The following is a 19633-nucleotide window of genomic DNA, read 5'->3' on the forward strand; positions in this document are numbered from 1 at the left end:
GGACACAAGAAAAGAGCATCTCCTGGGGGTTCACAGAGTCTCACTGTGGTTGTGGTTCAACCTTAAAATTTCTCCTGTTTTAAAGAGGTTTTTATCCTTCCCCTTCCACCTTCATCCAACTTCCTCTGTGAAAGGATATGGATTAAATTAAGTCCTCCAAAGAATATTTTTTCTGAATTAATAATTTCATTGATAGAATTGGTTCCATGATTAACCCTGTCATTCTGATGAATGGAGTCAATAGCAGCTTGATTTTAGGAACAAGTAATTTGGGAAAGGAAGGGGTTAGAAAGTCTTCACCAGCTGTATGTCTGGAGGAAACATCCATGGACTGAACTCAGATGCATGCACTGTTCATATGGAAGAGTTTGAAGAATCACAGAATCAACTAGGTTGGAAAGGACCTTCAAGATCATCTAGTGTAACCATTAACCTAGCACAAACAGTTTCCAACTACACCATATCCCTCAAAGATATGTCAACCCGACTCAAACACCTCCAGGGATGGGGACTCCACCATTTCCCTGGGCAGCCCATTCCAATGTCTAACAAACCGTTCTGTAAAGAAATGCTTCCTAATATCCAGTCTAAATCTTCCCTGGTGCCACTTGAGGCCATTACCTCTTGTTCTATCGTTTGTTACTTGATTTAAAGAGTCTCATCCCCAGCTCTCTGCACCCTCCTTTCAGGGAGCTGTAGAGGGCGATGAGGTCTCCCTTCAGCCTCCTCTTCTCCAGACTAAACACCCCCAGTTCCCTCAGCCGCTCCCCGTACGACCTGTGCTCCAGACCCTGCACCAGCTCCATTGCCCTTCTCTGGACACGCTCGAGTCATTCAATGTCCTTTTTGTAGTGAGGGGCCCAAAACTGAACACAGGAATCGAGGGCCGGCCTCACCAGTGCCAGTACAGGGGTAAGACCTAGGTCATTAAAGCAGACCCTGCTTTAATGGATCTGCTTGTGAATAATAACTCAATACAGAACACAGAAAATTTGTTCTTCTCACTGGAAATATATGAGTTTTTATCTAGTTTTAAAGTGAATAATTTGCTTGGGGAAATTGCATAATTGAACTACATTTTAAATATCTTCTTTGTTTTCTTTATTGCCTATGGGCATGCTAGGGAATTATAAGTAAGTGATGCAATAAGATCATTTGCAGAAATAATTAATATTAGAAGTGGGACTGCTTACAAGGAAAGTTAATACTGAAATATGTTAAAAAGCTATGGGAATAACACCACTCCTTCAATTAGGAGGAATTTCTTGTAATAACTTCATAACTGTGCCTTGATTTCACTGAAACACTGGTGGGAAAGTTAGTATATGAATGCTTTTGTTTAGTTTTGTGTGTCATTCCTCTGACTAGTTCAGCCTCAGTGCTGTCAGTTTTTCCACACATCCACTATGAACAGGGTTCCATTTTTTACATGTTGCAGGTAGAGCTGGTTTTAGAACACTTCATGGCTGTAATGGTAATCAATGATGTTTTTAACTGAGCTACAGAAGATCTCTTTGCAGTATCCTATTAACAATACCAATATATATAAGAATGTACTTGCAAGCAGTCTTAGGAAGATAATGTTTCTTCTCATTAGTATTTGCTATTGCAAAGGCAAATAACAAGCAGTCAGAATCACATGTTTCTTCACTATTTAAAAGTCTCAGAAACAAAATCGTTTCTAAAAAGGAAATCCACTCCTTTCCCAGATGTCACAAAGCATAGACTTGAGTTATAGAGCTGACTTGTGTTTTGAACACCTAGGATGGAATTTGTCTTGTTCAGCCAAGTTCCAATTGCTTTCTGGTTCTCTCTTCCTCTGACAGCTCTTTACAGGTTCACATTCCATATGCTTTGAGATAGGAAAAAAGAACCCTACAAAAAACCACTGATGAGAGAAAAATCATAATTTGTGAGATCTGTGACTCCACTGATACAGAAGAAAAATTCTCTCTTTATGTCTGTTTAAAAATATATTTCTTTTTTTAAATAAAAAAATACACTGAGCAAAAGACGTTGGTGGCACTATTATTAAGGGTTTTTCAGTGAGAATTCATGCAAGCAGGCAGTCATTAATGGAAATGCCCTGTGGTCAGCCTGCTGACAGCTCTCCAAAATACTCCAGCCAGAAGCTGGTCCTCAATGTATTGTTTTTTCATAATCCTAGTCCATGTTAAAGATGTAGGGGCAACATTAGAACACTTGTTGTGACTCATGTTGTTAGTATAGCTTAACCCTGCATAGCCAACATTGGAGACAAAACCTTAATTACAGATTTCTAGGGCAGCACAAAGCACTACACATCTAATTTCCTCCAAGTTAGACACTTCCATTTTTATAGGTATGGTCTGTAGCTGATATTTCAGCAGTATTTTGGATTACCTGGCACTTGTCAGAAGACTTTATTTTAAAAGTTGTAGCTTTATTAAATTTTGTCTACTTGATCTGAAATTTTCACTCCTAAAGATATGAATCAGTCCAGTAGTATGAGGAGCATTTCACTCAGTTTACTCTCTGAAAACAAAGATGGAGAAAAGGTATTGCCTTCCCTGGGTTAGAAGATTCTGGAAATTTTGGAAATGTCTAGTGTTTTCTTTTTAAAATCTGGCAAATTTGTACCATTTATACCAAGAATGTGTTTTATGCTGTTATGGTGAAAGTGTCCTAGATATTATTCCTGAATATGGCCCAGTCCAGAACTGCCTGAGACAATCCCCCAGATTGTAACTGTGGGATGATAGGGACTGTAGTCAATACTGATTCAGGAACGAGAATCAGAAACAGGGACACTGTTTTGCTAGTATTTCCTCTGACCTCGTTGTGGGATGCAGACAATGAGAAAGAGATGGAAGGCCCCAGACTCGTATGAAGAAAATACAGGAGGCAGATGTGGGAGAATGATGCAGACTGCTCAGGGAGAGGCAAGTGCCTGTTATCATGAAGCTGTAAGAGACATCCATGGAAGACCGAGGGAGAGAGTGAACAGGGAATATAGAGAATGAAAGTGGGCCTGGATCTGAAGCATATATGAAATATGGGTCTAATAAAGCAACAAAGTTACAGGTTTATGAGGAAAGCAGGCAAGTGAAATGAAACTGATACTGCCCAAGCTGAGTGATAGACACTTGCTCCATGCTCCTGAAGAGGAAACTGGGACAGACTGGTTGTGAAAAATGTTATGAGGACAACTGTCTTGAAGACTGAACAGTAACACATGCTGTTCTTCTAATATAGCTCATTGCGCATTTGTGAGGGTATGTCTTAACCAGTACAATAACATACAGAGTTCAAGTCTGTTCAAATTTCAAAGCACAGAGAACATGGACAGAAAGAATGTATGGATTTCCCAGCATTGCTGGAAAGTAAATACTGCATTTGGATAAGAAAAAAATTTGGGTAAGAAAAAAAAATAAAACCCATAACTCTCTCCTTTGTCATCTGCGTAAAATGACAGTTACGTTTCCATAGCAATAAAAACCGCTGAATGAGCTACTCACACTGCATGCCAATTAGCACATCCAACTCTTTGACATGATTTTAGGTTGCTATAGCAACAATTTTTATACTAATGTATCAGGTTATCAAAATTAATTACAAATGGTATCCAAGGCATTGTAGTTCTTGTGATTTCATTAATCTCTTAATATTTTTATATATTTGCTGATTGAGAGCTTGTAAGTGTAGAGAATGTAAACCTGTGAACAAGATCCTGACCCCAGCATCACAGACGTTAATCCAGAGTAACACCCCAGGCTGCAGGAGGTGCACTCTGGAATGACATAGGTGCTGCTGGCAGGACTGTCATGGTTCTTTATGCTCACTCTGCATGATCCTTAGCTAGAAGAGCTGGTGCTATGCATCTCAATAAATTACACAACTATGTGTAAATAGGTTATAATGTACAGGGAAACCTGAGCAATTTTATGTGCAGTCATGATTTTGTCTCAGAATGTAGATCTTTAAGAAATACAGTGATCTAAAGGAACAACACTAAATAAGATCCTTTGTTACAGAAACAGAGAGCTGTCATGCAGCATGTATTTGCCTGAAGATAAGTATCTTAATCTGTTTTTTGGGGGGAGAAGAGACTGAAGAATCAAACTGTGTTCCTTTTAATTTTTTTTGGCACATACGATCTTTCTTGTTAACCATGCTCTTGGATAAATAGGACCATTTCATAGCAATGCCAACCCTCCAGCAAACTCTCCTAATCTTGCTGGTGCAGCAGGAATGTTGCTTTGTGTTGCATTCTCTGCAACTGCAATTGATAGAGGCAGAGTGAGGTTCCACTTCTGAGACTGGCAGATTACTTCACCACCTAAATCACTGCTGCAAAACTCCACCAACTTTCCCTCAATGACACTCCTAGACCAATCTAAGAGACAAAGGTGCTGTTCCTTCACTCTAGTTGGCACTTTTCTCCCAAATCTGAGGGATTCAGTAGGTCAACAGATTTACAATTATTCCTTTGAGGTTTTTTTTTCAGCTTCACAGAAGTTTCTTTAGCCTTTTAACAGAATCATAGAATGGCGGAGGCTTCAAGGGACCTCTGGGGGTCATGTCGTTCAACCACCCTGCTCAGACAGGATAATCTAGAGCATGTTGTCCAGGACCATGTCCAGACAGCTTTTGAATGTGTTCAGGGATGGAGATTCCACAACCTCGCTGGACAACCTGCTCCAGCACTTGGTCACCCTCAGAGTAAAAAAGTGTTTCTGTGTCCTCTGAGGAACAATTCTTCAGGTTTCCCAGCAAGAAAATAAGGTTGTGTGTGTGTGTATATATATATATATATATGTATATGTATATACACCTGTAATAGCATAGACTTCTAAAGATGAAGCTTATTTACACAGCAACTTTTAGTTATAAAGCAAATGCTGAATCCCAATGACTAGATGCCCAAATTATCTTTAACCCCCTAAAGCCAACTTGTAAAGCCTTTGTAAATGGTCTACAAGAACTCCTTGAACATATCAGAACCATGACAGAACTGGCTAGTCATTAGGACACTACCCACAATGTCTTGACCAGTTTTCTCACCAGTATGAGTGTGTCAGTGCTCAGGAGGCAGTAGTCAGTCAGAGCCCAAAGCACTCTGCATCTGGATGTTCCAGATCCTCCAGTCCTTCTCATCATACTGCCTAGTAGTAAGTCGTCAATGGAGGTGTCTCACCTCTGTGGAATTTTTTTGACTTTTTGTTTTCCAAGGTTTAAAAAGGCACCTGACCAGACATACAGCCCAAAAGTGCATGTATTAAAAAAAAGGGAGGTGAAGTGGTTCTTCCCAGACCAAAGCTCAGAACTCCTTGTTCTAGCTTGGCCACAGATGGTAAAAGCTTACAGAGCTTCAAAATTGAGTGGACAAATTCACTGACGATTCAATACTGAGAACTTTGAATGGAAAGATATTCTCATACCACTAAATAAAACAGGGCCAAAGTACTGAAGCCAGTCAGCTTTGTCCAGACTGCATAGTTACTTGGTCCCAGGCTTCTTTGCTGTTTTCTGTGGTCTCAAAACATTCTAATAAATTGTTTTAGGAGGTGGGGGAGTGTGAAGGTAGCTGTAAATAAATAATGTGAAAAAAGATTTGCAGCGCTCCTAGTGGTGTTTTTACTTCATGAAACTGAGGGTGTTAGATGCATACCCTGCAGTGCAGTATGAAGGCAGCTATGTGTGCTGGACAAATGGTAGAGAAAAAGCTGCAGAAAATTGAAGTCAGACCTTATGCAATCTTGTTCATTCTGCAGTCCTCAGTAAAAAAGTCTCTAAACAGTGTCAGAGCACTGTCTCAAATACAGTTATCGTAAGCCAAAACCACACCTCAGGGCATACTGTTAAGCATCACAGGCACTTAACAGTCCAGTGCCCAACCTTGCTCCTCAGCCCAACATAAAATGGCACTCCTAGTGCTGTAAAAGTTGCCATTTGAGAGAATAATCTTGGGGAAACATCAATGTCTTCTGGTCCCATTCCTATAATCTTTCCAAACGTTTTACTATTGGCAGGATACTTAGCTAGATGGACTGTGGTCTGTCTGAATACAGCCATTCTTATACTTGTTAAGTTGCCCTGCATGTAGGAGCCCTGCTAGAAAGCCTTGTTCTGACACTGAATAAAAAAACTGACTCCAACTGCGCAGTAGCAATTTCCTCCTTTCTAGGACCACACTCGTTGTACTGTTCTGAACAAATTTGGCAGCTGGCTGAGATCTTTTGTTCCTGCCCACATCTTTTCTTTGGTTGAATTTCTAGGGCATCCCCACATGGCAGGAAATGAAAAAATCTTTGGAGAGCACAGCATCAGCATCAAGTAAGCATAATTCATAACTATTCACAGTCACAGGCTACTTTGCATCTAAAAAGTGGGTGTTCTACAGAGGGCATATTGTATTTCTATACTTTCCTGAGATGTATGAAAAAATGTCATGTTCTTCCAGCCATGACCTTAACACACATGCTTTTTAACTAATGTTGTTTTAATGTTTGACCCTTGAGCTCTGTCTTCCCTGGAGGCCTGAATCATTACCAAGATGAATGCCGCAGCTAAGTGTTTTGAGCAACATTTGCACTGTGCTGGTTCAGTCTGCTTATAGTAGCCAGGTTGTTTTCTGTAAACAGTGCTGAAGGTGATTTTGTCCTGCTACCAAATAGACATTCTTCTTTTCTCCTGAGCAGTCGTCTTGGGAAACAGCTGCAGAAGAGGTTGGAGGGGAAGAGGGAGGTGGATCCTCCAGAGTACTGTATCTGACTCCACCAATATCTCTACGTAGCAATGGTTTTCTAGATACTTTTGATGACATTCTTCCTTGTGTTATCTTGATGACATGCCAGATGCCCGGAAGATGCAGTTTTTTCACCATGACAACAAAGATACAAACATTCAAGTAATGTCTTGTCAAGCTCAGGTACATCCATATAGGAAACCACCTTAGAGAGGTGTAGTGTGGTGTAGATTTCTGCCTAGGATGTAAGATATTATACACTATGGGCTAACTTACCTTGTTGTCTAGGGCTCCATGCCCTATGGGTACATCGTAAATGGCTAGTGCACTGTAAGAAAGGTGCCTTCTCAGAAGGCCACTAAGAAAAGGTCAGAAAGGGACAGGACTACATGGAAGGGATATTAATGGCAACAAACAAAAAGCAGAACAAACAAAAAACCAACTTTGAGTGTATGCACACAAGTGTTTTTTTCAGTAGGTATAAATGGCCTTACTGGAGTGCTTGGAATCATTACCACCTTATTATGTATTACGTCATCAAGACATGAAGGTCAGACTACAGGGAAGTATTAGTTTTGGGAACAGTTCTCCTCACTCCTGAAACCTGTTGAGAAGCCACAAGGCAACATGGCCTTTTAGGTTAGAGAAAACCTCTTGGTTGTCTTTCCTGTCTCCTTGCTCTGTGTCAGAAGTATTAGGAGCAGATGCACACACAAACACATATTCCTAAGACATAATTTTTTAAAGAAAGCTCTGTTAAATTTAATAAATCCACAGTCTAGATAAAATTGCATTTATGGAGATTATTTCAGTCCCTCTTCCCTGTCTGTTGGAGAAACAGAGCGGATAAACACATGCCAGACCTGAAAACTTTGCCATGGCTAGCTTTGGTTCAGTATGGTGTGACACTGCCAGGAGCTCCCAGAAGATGAGATTTTGATTCTTTGATTATTTCAGAGCTATGTATTAATGCACTAGGATGTCTTTAGCTTCTCACAACAAACACCTCAGGACAAGCAGCTCCAACTACCAGTTTCTGTTCTCTTCCTTCTGCTATGAGCAAGTGGCTCAGGCTGGCACTGCACACTGGATAGGAACACAATGGAGTTGTGCTGGAAGAAAAATTGGGAGACTTGTAGTAGCAATGCTTGCCCTCTGCACTGAACCATGGAAGAAGAGGCAGGCTTCTTTAGAGCAGCTGGTGTCCCACAGGCACATGCTGGATACAGCTATGAAATCTTCAGAACAGCAGCTGCAACCATGTTAATAAAATGTTTTGTGTGCAGAACATCACTCCTCACTGTTCTCAGCAGGTTGCATTCACCTTATTGGCTAAAGCAGCACTGGGGGATAACAATGAGGCCAGAAGAGCCACTCATCTACACTATTGCAACACCTGTGGGACCTGCTCCAGGAGGACCCTGCTTAGATTCACAGGTGTAACTCACTATAACCCATCAGATGACTCACCATGTAGCATGGGCTTACCTGCAGAAGAGATGGTGCCCAGCACTGGGTGTAAATTCCAGCTCTCCCACCTGGTCCTGCTCAGATGATGTTAGATGTGAAGGATGGCATGGTATTCTTACAAATGTCTTCACACAAAGGGCTGGAATGTCACCTATTGAGAAGGCAAATGAAATCTGATTATAAGAAACTGGTTCTAAAATAATAGTTTAAAGAAGTAATTAATGACATTTTTATTGCCTGTTTTTCTACTACCTGATTTACAGCCTTTAACTGAAATGTTTTACAAGTATTTGTCATGCTTTGTCCCAGCACAGAAAAATAAAGTGCCTGACTGGTCTCATTATGAAAATTTGTGACTTAGCACCTCTAAGACAGAGCACTGGATTTCAGTGTGAAAAACCAAAATGAAACAAAAGGCTTCCTCAATAAGTTATTAAAATACAGACGTTATTTTATAGGAGAACACTCCCCTTGGTATTGTAGAACAAGAAATAACTAGAGCCAAACTCTTAATTCAAGTTGCAGACATTTGCTGTTAGAGCAGAGCAGTAGAAATATGATAATGATTAACCCAGATGATTTTTTAAAACACACAGAGTTCTATTGAGATTACAGAGGTTTTCTTCAACAGAGAAGTTACCAGGGGTGATCTGCTTTTCATGACAGGAAATAAATACTGTAGCAGCCTTTAAATACTTCCCCTTGATCTACCCATCCTTGATATAGTGAATAGGTGGAAGATTTGACATGAAATATTGAAAAATGTCATCCTGATTGTTCACTTCAACTTTCATACACCCTGCTGTGATAGTTTATACATCCTCCCTCATACCAAAATATGGAAAAGAGAATACAGACATAAGTTAGAACACCCTTAGGGAAATATTAACATGCTATGTTATAATTGGTAAATTTAAAGGTGTGGGATGTACTATTTTCCCTTGATATTGTTTCCAATATTGTATTTTTGAGTTTTCAGAAGAAACACATTCTTCTACCATTTGGGAATTTATACTGGATCCAATCAAACAAATGCATTCTATAGTAATGAAAATAATGCTGGAAGATCATTCAGCATATCTTAATACATTTATTATGCATTTAATAATATCACAATCAGTTAGCATTAAATAAATTTTGCTGTTATATTGCCACAAAGTAAGCACACTTACGTAAACTGGCAAAGTAATTATGGGTCTAGGAGATTCCTTCAAAGCCAAAAAATATGTCAGGTAACAACAAATCCAAGGGGTACTAATCTTCAGTTTCCTGGCCAGCATATAACAGCCTTTAATTTTAACCTTCATATATGCAAGAAATACCTTCCTGTTCGGATATAAACATTACTGGAAGAACATTTTATTACAGTTAAGATACCTATAAAAGCAAACATGAACCATTGTTGAGATGTGTGGCATACTTCTCACACTCTCCAGAAATGAGAACTTCTGGTTCTAATAACAGTCTTGGAAAATGAATTACTGAGTTGGAAAGTAAATGTCTGAGTACCCCCAATTGTTCTGGTAATGTCGTACTTTCATCTTTATACACAGGCCTTGATATCTTCAAAGTTTTGATGAATGGACCAAAGCAAATTTCCTAAGGGTAATATATTTTCTTTGGTTTGGGAAGCTGGTTTCAGCCTGTAGTTCATTTATTGTGAGTTCTCAGGTATTCCATGAGCATTACTTGAGGCTTTGAAGAAAAGAGATTTGACAAGTGTATTAAGGAGCTCTAGGCTACAGTAAAAATTTGCTTCCTCTGCAATGTTTTTCTGCAAATTGATAATAATTTTAGTAATAGAAGAACACTTAGAGGATTTCTTTCTTCACTCTGCTGAGTACTGTGGCCTATACCGAGAAAAACAAGCCTGCATTAATAAACTAGTCTCACTAATATTGACTAAACTATGTAAGTACTTAACGTTGTGTTAAATCATACTATTCAGTACCTTGCAGAATTCATCACAATATGGCATTAGTTTAGTCTCAGAAATAGTGAAGTTACACCAGATGTAAATAAGTGCAACTGAAATAAAACATTTTTCATCACTCTGTTTCTGTTAGTGAATATTAGCACATGTTGTTCTATTGAAATCGGGCTGTTGTGCAGCAAAGAATATAAAATTCAAGGGAACAGTGAGACGATGAGAAAGCAGCATTACTTAAGAATGAGGACGGGGTTGATATTTGAACTGGATTAGAGATATTGTCTTATGTCCTGCTGCAAATACTCTGAGGATGATAAAGGCCAAGTAAGCAATTCTGCTTCCCCAAAGCCCGCACAGGGGCATCTGGACTGTTGAGAGTCTCACAAACTCTGTGGCCAGAAGAAAACATCATGACCAGGCTTTTCCACCCCACTTTGTTCCCTTAGCTCCCTTGCAAATGATATACAGACAAATAATATCTCCCAGAAGCTGCAAATATCCAGCCTATATTGCTATATTTAAGTACATTTTTCAGACAAGGCATTTGATGTCTTTCCTTTAAAGACTTCAACATACAGTGAGTTAACTGTCTTCCTCTATAAGCTGTTTCATATGCCTAATTGCTCTTCAAAGACTTCTCAGGAATTTTCCTTTTATTCCAAAGTTAAATTTGTCCAACTTGATTTCTTGCTACTGAATTTTGTTATGACTTTTTCAGCAAGGCTGAGAATGTCCTGTCTATCAAACCCTTTCCATCTACAAGTACCTGTCACACACAATGGCCAAGTTACATGTTTGCCTTTGCTTTGATAAACTGAATATATTTGCTTTCTTAAGTCTCATATTATACAGTTTGTTTGCAGCAACAATTTATCTGTAAACATGTTTGTGAACCAATTTATCTTTAACAAGGACATTAAGCTTGACCCTGCTTTAATTGGAGTGCTGGTTTTGTCTTTGTGAAGATGAGAGTAAAAAGCCCTAAAAGTATTTGAGCTATGAGGACCTCACGGATGAAACCTCTTGTGTCTAATATTTTTTCTATTTAAAGTCATTCCATTTAAGTGAACATTTGTGATGAAATAAACAATTCATCCATTTTTTCCAGAACCAAAACCTATAAAATAACTTTTCTATTTTCTGCTTAGGTATAGTATTAGAATAAGAAAAGATTTGTTAGTGAAAAATTGGGAAAAAATCAGAATCTTGAGGCATGTGGGAGGGACCTGATCAAGGACTAGGGAATCTGATTTCATGACACCATGAGTAGGCCTTTGGAGGCAAGGATGTTTATGGCTGAATCCAGGTTTGAGAATTTGTCCCTATTTCACAAATGTGCTCACAATATGATACAACTTCTATTTCTTGCCAAACATAGCACTGGTAATATGAAACATTCTTATGTCAATAAAAAAAGGGTGAGCAGCTAGTTTGCAACATATTGTCCCTGCCAGAAATATCTGGGTAATTTGTATTAGAGTCCTTTTTTAGTCAAACTTTCCCTGGCATGTGTAGGCATGGGTTTGCTGTGGGGAAGAAAGGATGCAATCAGAATCTTTTTTTAGCTAGTCTATCCTTTGCTGTGCTGTACCATGTGATGTTTCTTCAGCTGTGTGGCTGTGCAGCTCTCTTTCCTGTGCTCAGTTTGGAGCATTATGTGCACATATCCCAATTTATTCTATACTTCCCTGGGTAAAGTAGACACTGAAGGTAGCAGTTTGCATTTCTTATCTATGGATTGTAAATATGCACAGTGTTAGTCAAGTTCATCACACTGATATAAAATCAGGGAGCAGACACTGAAATGGGAAGATTTAAAATCACGGAGCAGACACTGAAATGGGAAGATTTAAACTACTAATTTGTGTCTTTTCATTTTATTAATTTTACTATGGCATCCTTTAAAAATGCTGTAACTTGTAATTCATCACTAATTTCCTGTTCTATGCCACTACTAGGCAGAGGGACCGACACTGGAACTTTACAGCCCTCTCAAATTTTGTAGCAATATTATAAAACGTGGGTTTTTTGCTTCTATTTTCTTCCATTGTGAGAAACAGCTTACAGCAGGTTTGTGAGAGAAAATGTTCAGAGACCGCTAAGGACCTAACAGAACTGACTGGGAGCAGCTTTGTTCCTGCTGCTGAGCTGCTATATGTATCCCAGGTTTGACCTCCAACTTACCAGGAGCTACTGTAGACCTGGCTTCTCTAGAGAAGAGTTTGCTACTCATACCAAGTGATATGAATCTTTTCTAACACTAAGAAAATTCCCACTGACACCTGAGGCCTGATAAAAATTTCATGGTATTCAAGGGGGAGATTTTCCTTCTATTTCGGGAGACTTTGGGCAGCATTTAGTGAAGCAACCTCCAAATTAATTTACATTGGAACAAGAAACACAGTCTAGATGCATTCTCTGAAAAAAACAATGCATTAAATTAACCTCTGTGTAGGAACCATCTTAATTTTTCGAAGATACAATTTGTTTTCTGCACCTTTTCTCCATTATTCCCTTCTAGGAAGATAACTTCACCTCTCTTGTTTTATATCTACTTCATTAAATTTATGATCAAATACGTCAAATGTAAATGTATGCACTTGATTGCCTAAACAAAAGACAGACGACAAGCAGCACAAAAAGATCTTTAGAAAACTGACTTTTCATATCATATTAGCTGTAGGTTTATTTTTTGCTACAAATTTACTAACTGAATGTACATTAGACCTTCCAAATAAGTTGACCGAAAGGATTAATCAAGTTACTAAGAGTTTAAGAAACCTTAAAAAAAGTGGAATCACTTTCAATTTTAGCTTCTGCAGGAGCTGTGAACACACTGTGGTAGTTCAGCTGCCACCAGGTGTGTTACCTGTGACAGCAATGAAGAGAAACACTGTGGCAGAAGCTTACCAGGTTTTACCCTTTAGCTTTGTTCATGATTAGAACTGTTTCATTTGCAGAAATTCTGACTGATTTATCTTTCTGTTTCTCCTCCTTGTTCTTCAGCTGTTTAAGAAGCAAGAGATGTAACAAGGATGCTCACACAGAAATCAGATTCTTAACTGGAGAACTGATGTATCCTCACCTCTGAGCCATGTGATAGGGTGACAAACTGAAATAATGTAGGAGTTTACTAATATCAGGAGTCCTATAAACAAATCTTAAGCTGATGTCTTTCATCAGGAGTGGATATGGAAATACAGACTCTTTACATGCTGGGCAGGATCATTAATTGTGAATCTACTGGGTCTTTCTTTGTCCATAGTATTAAGGAAATCAGTTGCAAGTAGGTGTAATTGTCCAGCGATATTATGCCAGTTCCTTAGCATACCTGGGGGTAGCGGTTAAGGAGTGTCTGAGCTTAGGGACCAAGAGGAACAGAGCTGCTGAGTGTTAACAGGAATGAAATGCTTCCAAGCATACCAAAAAGGAAGAGATTCTGGGAAATTTAAAGGTGACAGTCAAAGCCATTATGAAGTTTAGGTGCCTCCAGAGTTATGTAGCAATCAGAGAACAGGTTTCAGAATGGAAATTTGGAATATAAAGCCCTTCATTCTTCCTATATCCCATTTTAGATATTTAAGACTTGGCTTGGTCCAAGTATCTAAGAAAATAGGGCAGGTCTTGGGGCAGGGTGGCTTGTAGGTACTAAAGCACTGAAAGGTTTTGGAGGCTGAATCAAATGCATGGTAGCAGTGCAAATTAACAGGCCATGTGTCATTGTATTTTCTCATGCACTGCATTCTCTGCACCTTTGTCATTTCACTGTTTAATGATCCACAGCTCAGCCATACCAGCTGAGCATCTAAGAGGGCTATAGTGGGTTTAAGTTGCCTCAAGGAAAGTGGGCATAACTTTTGTCCCAGGGAAGGTGGGCCAGGTTCATAAAACCCCATTGTAGGGCAGGGTGTATCCCTTTGGGTTTTTTCTGCACTATAAGTATACTTCTGTATTTGTGTACACAGAAGGCAAGCAAAACTCTACGTGAAGTTTTGCTGGTCACATGTATGACTGATCTCTAGTTGCCTTCTGTTTGGATTACACTCATGTCAAAAGAAGGAGCTGTTCACAGCCACAACATATGTTTTCTTTAGCCCACATGGGTTTTACAGGCATTTTGAAGCCTTTCATTTTCAGATTTTAGTAAAGAGAAAGGAGCACAAATATATTTCCTGTGAAGAGTGCTCAACATTTGAAACTGGATGTGCTTTTATAACTTTCTTTCCCTTTCAGATTAAGAAGCACTGTTATCTTTTCAACAAATAATTTGTTAGGAAACCCTCAACCATGCCCAATTTGAGTGGATAAGAATGAGAGAATTTTGGCCATGCCAGTACAAAAAAACCCATCTTTTTGAACAACAAATCTGATTACATTAAGCATATTCTTTCTTTGTAAATTCTTCATAGCAAGAGAGATTAGCATTAAAATTATTTTTAACTGACTGAAAGCCTAGAGGAAGAAACATCTGTACATTCTGGGGAGGTTAAAAGGTCTTTTGCTGTTTCTGTCCAGACACAAAAGCATTCAATCCAACTGCATAGTTCAAGAATGCAGGTGAAGGGTTTAGCTTTTCTATGTAGTTAATTTGTTTTCTGACATGTGACTTGAGCTGAACATGTTGGCATAAATTCATTGCAGCTTATTCTGTAATTATACTTCCCACTATAACTGGGGGAGAAAACAGCATGCTTTCTCAAGAGCTCCTTTAGTAACATTCCTTAATGACAAACTGAGACTGTATCTGAGGGGAAAAGAATGAATCAAACTGGAGGCACATTTTCTGCAGACAGAATCACTAAAGGTCAGTTGAGCAAAGCAAAAGAGCTCACTGTTTCTTTGAATTTAAATCTCCTCTATCTAGTTGTACTTGAGAAATAGTCAAAATGGCATCTTATAAAGTCAAAGCTGATATTTCCCTGTTAATATTTTTTCATATGTCTTAAAGATAGGTTAGCACAGCCTTGTGCTGCACAAATCTGGTGCAAACCTTGAACAGTAAAGCCCACTGTACAAATGAGACACCACATTTTTATCACTGTACCTTATTTTCCTCAACCTAAGACTTTATATACTGAGGACTAACCCACAGGTCAACTGATTTAAAGACTACCAAGGCCATCATCATAGCACTGGCCATGTGATTTCACTCAATTTTCCTGTATGGAAGTCAAGCTCATAAAACCATAGCTCAGGACAGGATGTATCTGTTCCTGTTTATTTTCTACCAAAGGCTGGTTTTAATGGTTATGTATGCAACAAACAGCCTTTTATTTTACAACTTATGACAAACTACAAAATCTGTTATCTGTAGCCCCAGTCCAGCTGGGGTTGAAATTACCAGTTTTGCCTGGATTTTAACCCTAGCAATGGTAATTCACACAATGAACAGCTTCTTTAACAGATTAGACTACACAGGCAATGCACAGAGATCACTGATAATTGCCAGCGGTTTTCATGGAGATTACACCTTTTTCCTCCACATGGGTTTCCACTCTCAGCAACATCCAAGACTGGCCAGGATTGTAGCTATTAGTAATAGCATTGGCCATAGGGACAGATCAGCCTCCAACTTAATGCTTCAAGCCAATCTCCTCTTAAATGTGTTGTTTTATTGTTTATTGTTAGGCTTTTCCTAGAGAATATACTAACCATTAGGGAAGCAGTTGTGTGGTGCTCTGCTCTGCCACTGTACATTGCCTGTGGCAGTCCTCAGCTACTCTGTGTATTTGTGACTGGTACACTATGGCTGGCTGGGTATCTGCCCTCCACAGTGCAACAACTCACCACATGACTCCCTTGCTTTCCTTCTGCCAGGCTTGTGGAGAAAGTTCTGTTGTGGATTACTGGACTTGCAAAACTAATTTCCTGGCAGTAGATCAGCTCATGTGCATTTACTTGCCCTGACTGTGGCCAAGAGCTACTGCTCTTTATGAAAGCAGAATTTGTTTTTCATGACTCCGTACAAGCTGCTGCCAGGACACATTGGCAGCACTTTTTTTAAAATGGTGCTCTGAGGCCAGGAAAATGGAGGCAAGAGTTCCCAGTCAGGAGCAATTGAGCCTCAATGAATGAATGGGGATGGAAGATGCCTGTCATGGACTACAGTTGCTAGGTGAGACACACACTAGCACACACTTCTGGAAACCTGCTGTACTGAATGACACAGTGAACACCAACTCAGCTGGAATGTTTTAATAATGGATGGAATAGGCAAAATATTAATGTAAAATATTATTATGAATATTGTGGGAATATTGATTTTTCTGAAATATTAATGACACTACATGAGGATCCTACCCCACTGTCTTGACAACAGAGCAGATGAGAACACATGGATGTGACAACCAATACCAAGATGTTATTCTACTCTTGGCAGAAGTGAACACCCTCACAGCTTGTGGCACCTATTTTGGGGTTGGCAAGCTTCATGCTAGTGGTAGGGTCATAATTGTTTGGAGGCACAGAATGCTGTGTTCACTTCCATCGAAAATAATGGAATTTGCACAGATGACCTTTACAGCATGCTATATATGATTAATAAGGTGCATTCCCATCCAGCCCTTTCATTACAAAGCACTACATAAGGTTTTTGGGTTGCTTTTCAGGATTCATAGACCACTAATTCAGAACACTGACAGACTCATGATTGTGATCACAATCATGAAGTTGTAAAAGGCACCAAAACAGCTAGGATATTTGGTCAGCAGAAACAAAGTTAATAAAGAGGTAACTCCTGGAGCACCAAGGCAGTTACCTTACATTTGTACTTATATCTGTATGTAATATTTGTGCATGTATCAAATCGTATTTCCCCTTCAGCTTTATTAAATTTTGCTGATACCAAAAAAGCATGTCAGCTGCTGAGTTAAAGTGAGAAGTTCAAACATTAGGTGGTTTCTTATCAGTCTTAGCCATCATAACTATCCCTATCATGTCTTTTTCTGATATATTTACTATGAATTAGCATGGTGACTCTTCCAATATCTGTGCTTATAATCAGCCAGGTCTTCTCTGTTCCCCACTCCAGTTGACAGTAAACCAAATGCTGTCTCACCTTTTCCATGTAGGTAGGATTGGGGCAGAGGAAACTGGTATCTTTGTTTTCATTGACTTTCTTCCTGGTTGGCGTAGCTGTATGAGAATATAAACTACTCTTATCTCAATAAACATTATTCCCTTTGCTTTTTCATTTTGGCACTAAAACTTCTGCCTGTTTACAATTTTTCCTGCAGAACTATTCTGCAGAAAGAAATAATCAGCCAAATGTGTAAAAAGTTTTTGTATAGGCAGGAATAGATGGGAGACCAGTTACTTATTGTCAGGGTAAGAATGATGTTAAGAGTCAGACTGCTGCAGTTTTAAATGATGTAGTGCTGCTTATTCCAGAGCAAGATCAGTGACTTCAACAGTGGGAGAGAAATCCCCTATAAGTATCACGTGCACGGCTTAATTTTTCAGATGGACAACATGGAGTAGTTACAGGGACAGCAAAAAGAAGCTTACCCCTGAAAGATATCTTGGAATCTGTTTCTGTTGCTAGATGTTGCTGCAGCTGATGTATGTTCCTTTATATTTGTCTGACACTTTGAACATTGTGAAAAGGAGAATTAGGAGTTAGAAGGAGATGAGTGGAATACTTATAATTGCCAGAAGGAACCTATGCAAATATTTTGCAATACCCTTTGTAATAACAGCAGCTATTGAAGACTTATGTCATGATTCTTTCTGCTTTTCCCTTAGCTATTTGGCTGCAAGAGAAGACTGTAGCTGGCAGCCTGTTCTAAACTTAGTCTCATACTTGATCCACAGATGAGTTCTGACTTTATGGGAGCTCATGATCTTTTAAAGATGCATCAATTTATCATAAAAATGGCAGCTGGATAGAAAAGGAAATTCTGTCCCTGATTTCACCCTGGCTCCTCTCTGTAGTACTGTATAGTTGTCTTGATACTGCATTCTTCCCACAACTGCTTAGACCTTCTAGATCCAGTGCATGCATTCTCTTTCTAGAGCTCAGTTCTGAGTTTTTTTTCCCTTTGGTTCAAAGTCACCCAAAGAGACCAAGGTATTTGTACCACCAAACAGCTGCACTTTGAACCATAAGCACCTGTGGGGCCACTACTCCATATGAAACACTGAAAATACATGAAACACACTAAAAGCAGAGTAAGACCAAAAATGTTATGAATTAGGAAGTGAAATTCTTATCAAGAACATCTGGGACATATGTAATTAGACATGGTGTCTCAGGCAGTTGTGAGAAAAATAACAGAAGATAAAAGCTACCTCTTGGCCTTCCCAGGACTCCCATCGGGTGTCTGGTTTGACACATGATGTGTGTGTGCATTCTACATTAAGAAGGTAAAGATTTTCACACTGCAGTGAATATGAACCAAAGACAAGACGTTGCACTAGGAAAGCAGTAGTCAGATGTGTAACATGAAGGACCATTTGGGGAGACAAACCGTTAAATTGGAACATGTCTCACAGCTATGGCTTGAGCTGCAAATGCATGGGAATTGACTTAATGAAGGAGTCTGCCTCATCAAATGAAGCTGCTGAATAAATCTCAGGGTGTTAACAACACATCAAGGTCACATACCCTCAAGAAAAGCTACTGCCTGAAAAATAAATGTGAAAGTGCCTGGGCTCAAATTATCCTGCAGCAGGGGGTAAACTGTTCAGGCAGCAGCATGCTGAGGTCTGTAAAGGCATCTAACTATGCTACGCACTGAATGGATTGCTTAACAATTGTCAGAAACTTTAAACAAGCCTATATATGGGACATGAAGAGCATTCTTTAGAAGCTCTTTTGTGCTTTCAGTATTTACAATGCTTTTTGGTATGCCTGAAAAAAACCTTATGCTTGGTAGTTAATAATACAAAGCAAGAATAGGAACAAAAGACATATCAAGTGGTCACGCTTGGTGAGATGGAGATTTCGGCTTCAAGGAGGAGAAGGGATGTCTTCATCAGAAACTGTGAAAAAAAAAAAAAGCCAGTTAATTGCTCAGAAAAATATTTTAATTTGTTAGGTCAAGCTCAGAGTCTTCCACTGTAATACTGACTTATCTAGGATGTTAAATAGTTTTTTGTTTGTCATCAGAAAAATATATGTAGGAAGAACATTTGGTAGCTGTCCTGGTTCAATTAGGATAGGGTCAAGTTTCCCCAGCAGAGAAGGGGGAAGGGATCTCCAGCCGGGTTATTCATACCATGCTGACGTCAGGTCCAGGGGCAGAGCCTTTTTACTTTGGCTTTTGGTTTTGGGGTTGTGGCACACACACGCGGCGGGCTTGTTCCCTGACCATTTTGCAGTATTTCTCTGTATATCTTTTGTCTTGTTCACTGTTATTGCTGTTTATTGTTGTTGCCATTGCTACTGTTGTTCAGATTGTTCTATCACTCTGTTGTATTAAATTTCTTCTTATTTCAGCCCGGGGTCAGTGCTTAACTTCCAGCCCAACCAGCTGTGGGTGGGGGAGGGGCAACAGCAATGTGCT

The 19633-nt window shown here is 39.3% G+C and overlaps 1 long non-coding RNA gene across 1 annotated transcript in view; it reads left to right on the forward strand.

Annotated features, from left to right (window-relative positions):
* LOC141973646 (uncharacterized) overlaps window positions 1–19633 on the forward strand; it is an 80192-nt gene that overhangs the window by 6088 nt on the left and 54471 nt on the right. The gene's annotated exons all lie outside the window — the stretch shown is intronic.

The sequence above is a fragment of the Athene noctua genome, chromosome Z (genome assembly GCF_965140245.1).
Source record: "Athene noctua chromosome Z, bAthNoc1.hap1.1, whole genome shotgun sequence".
Lineage (NCBI taxonomy): Eukaryota > Metazoa > Chordata > Aves > Strigiformes > Strigidae > Athene > Athene noctua.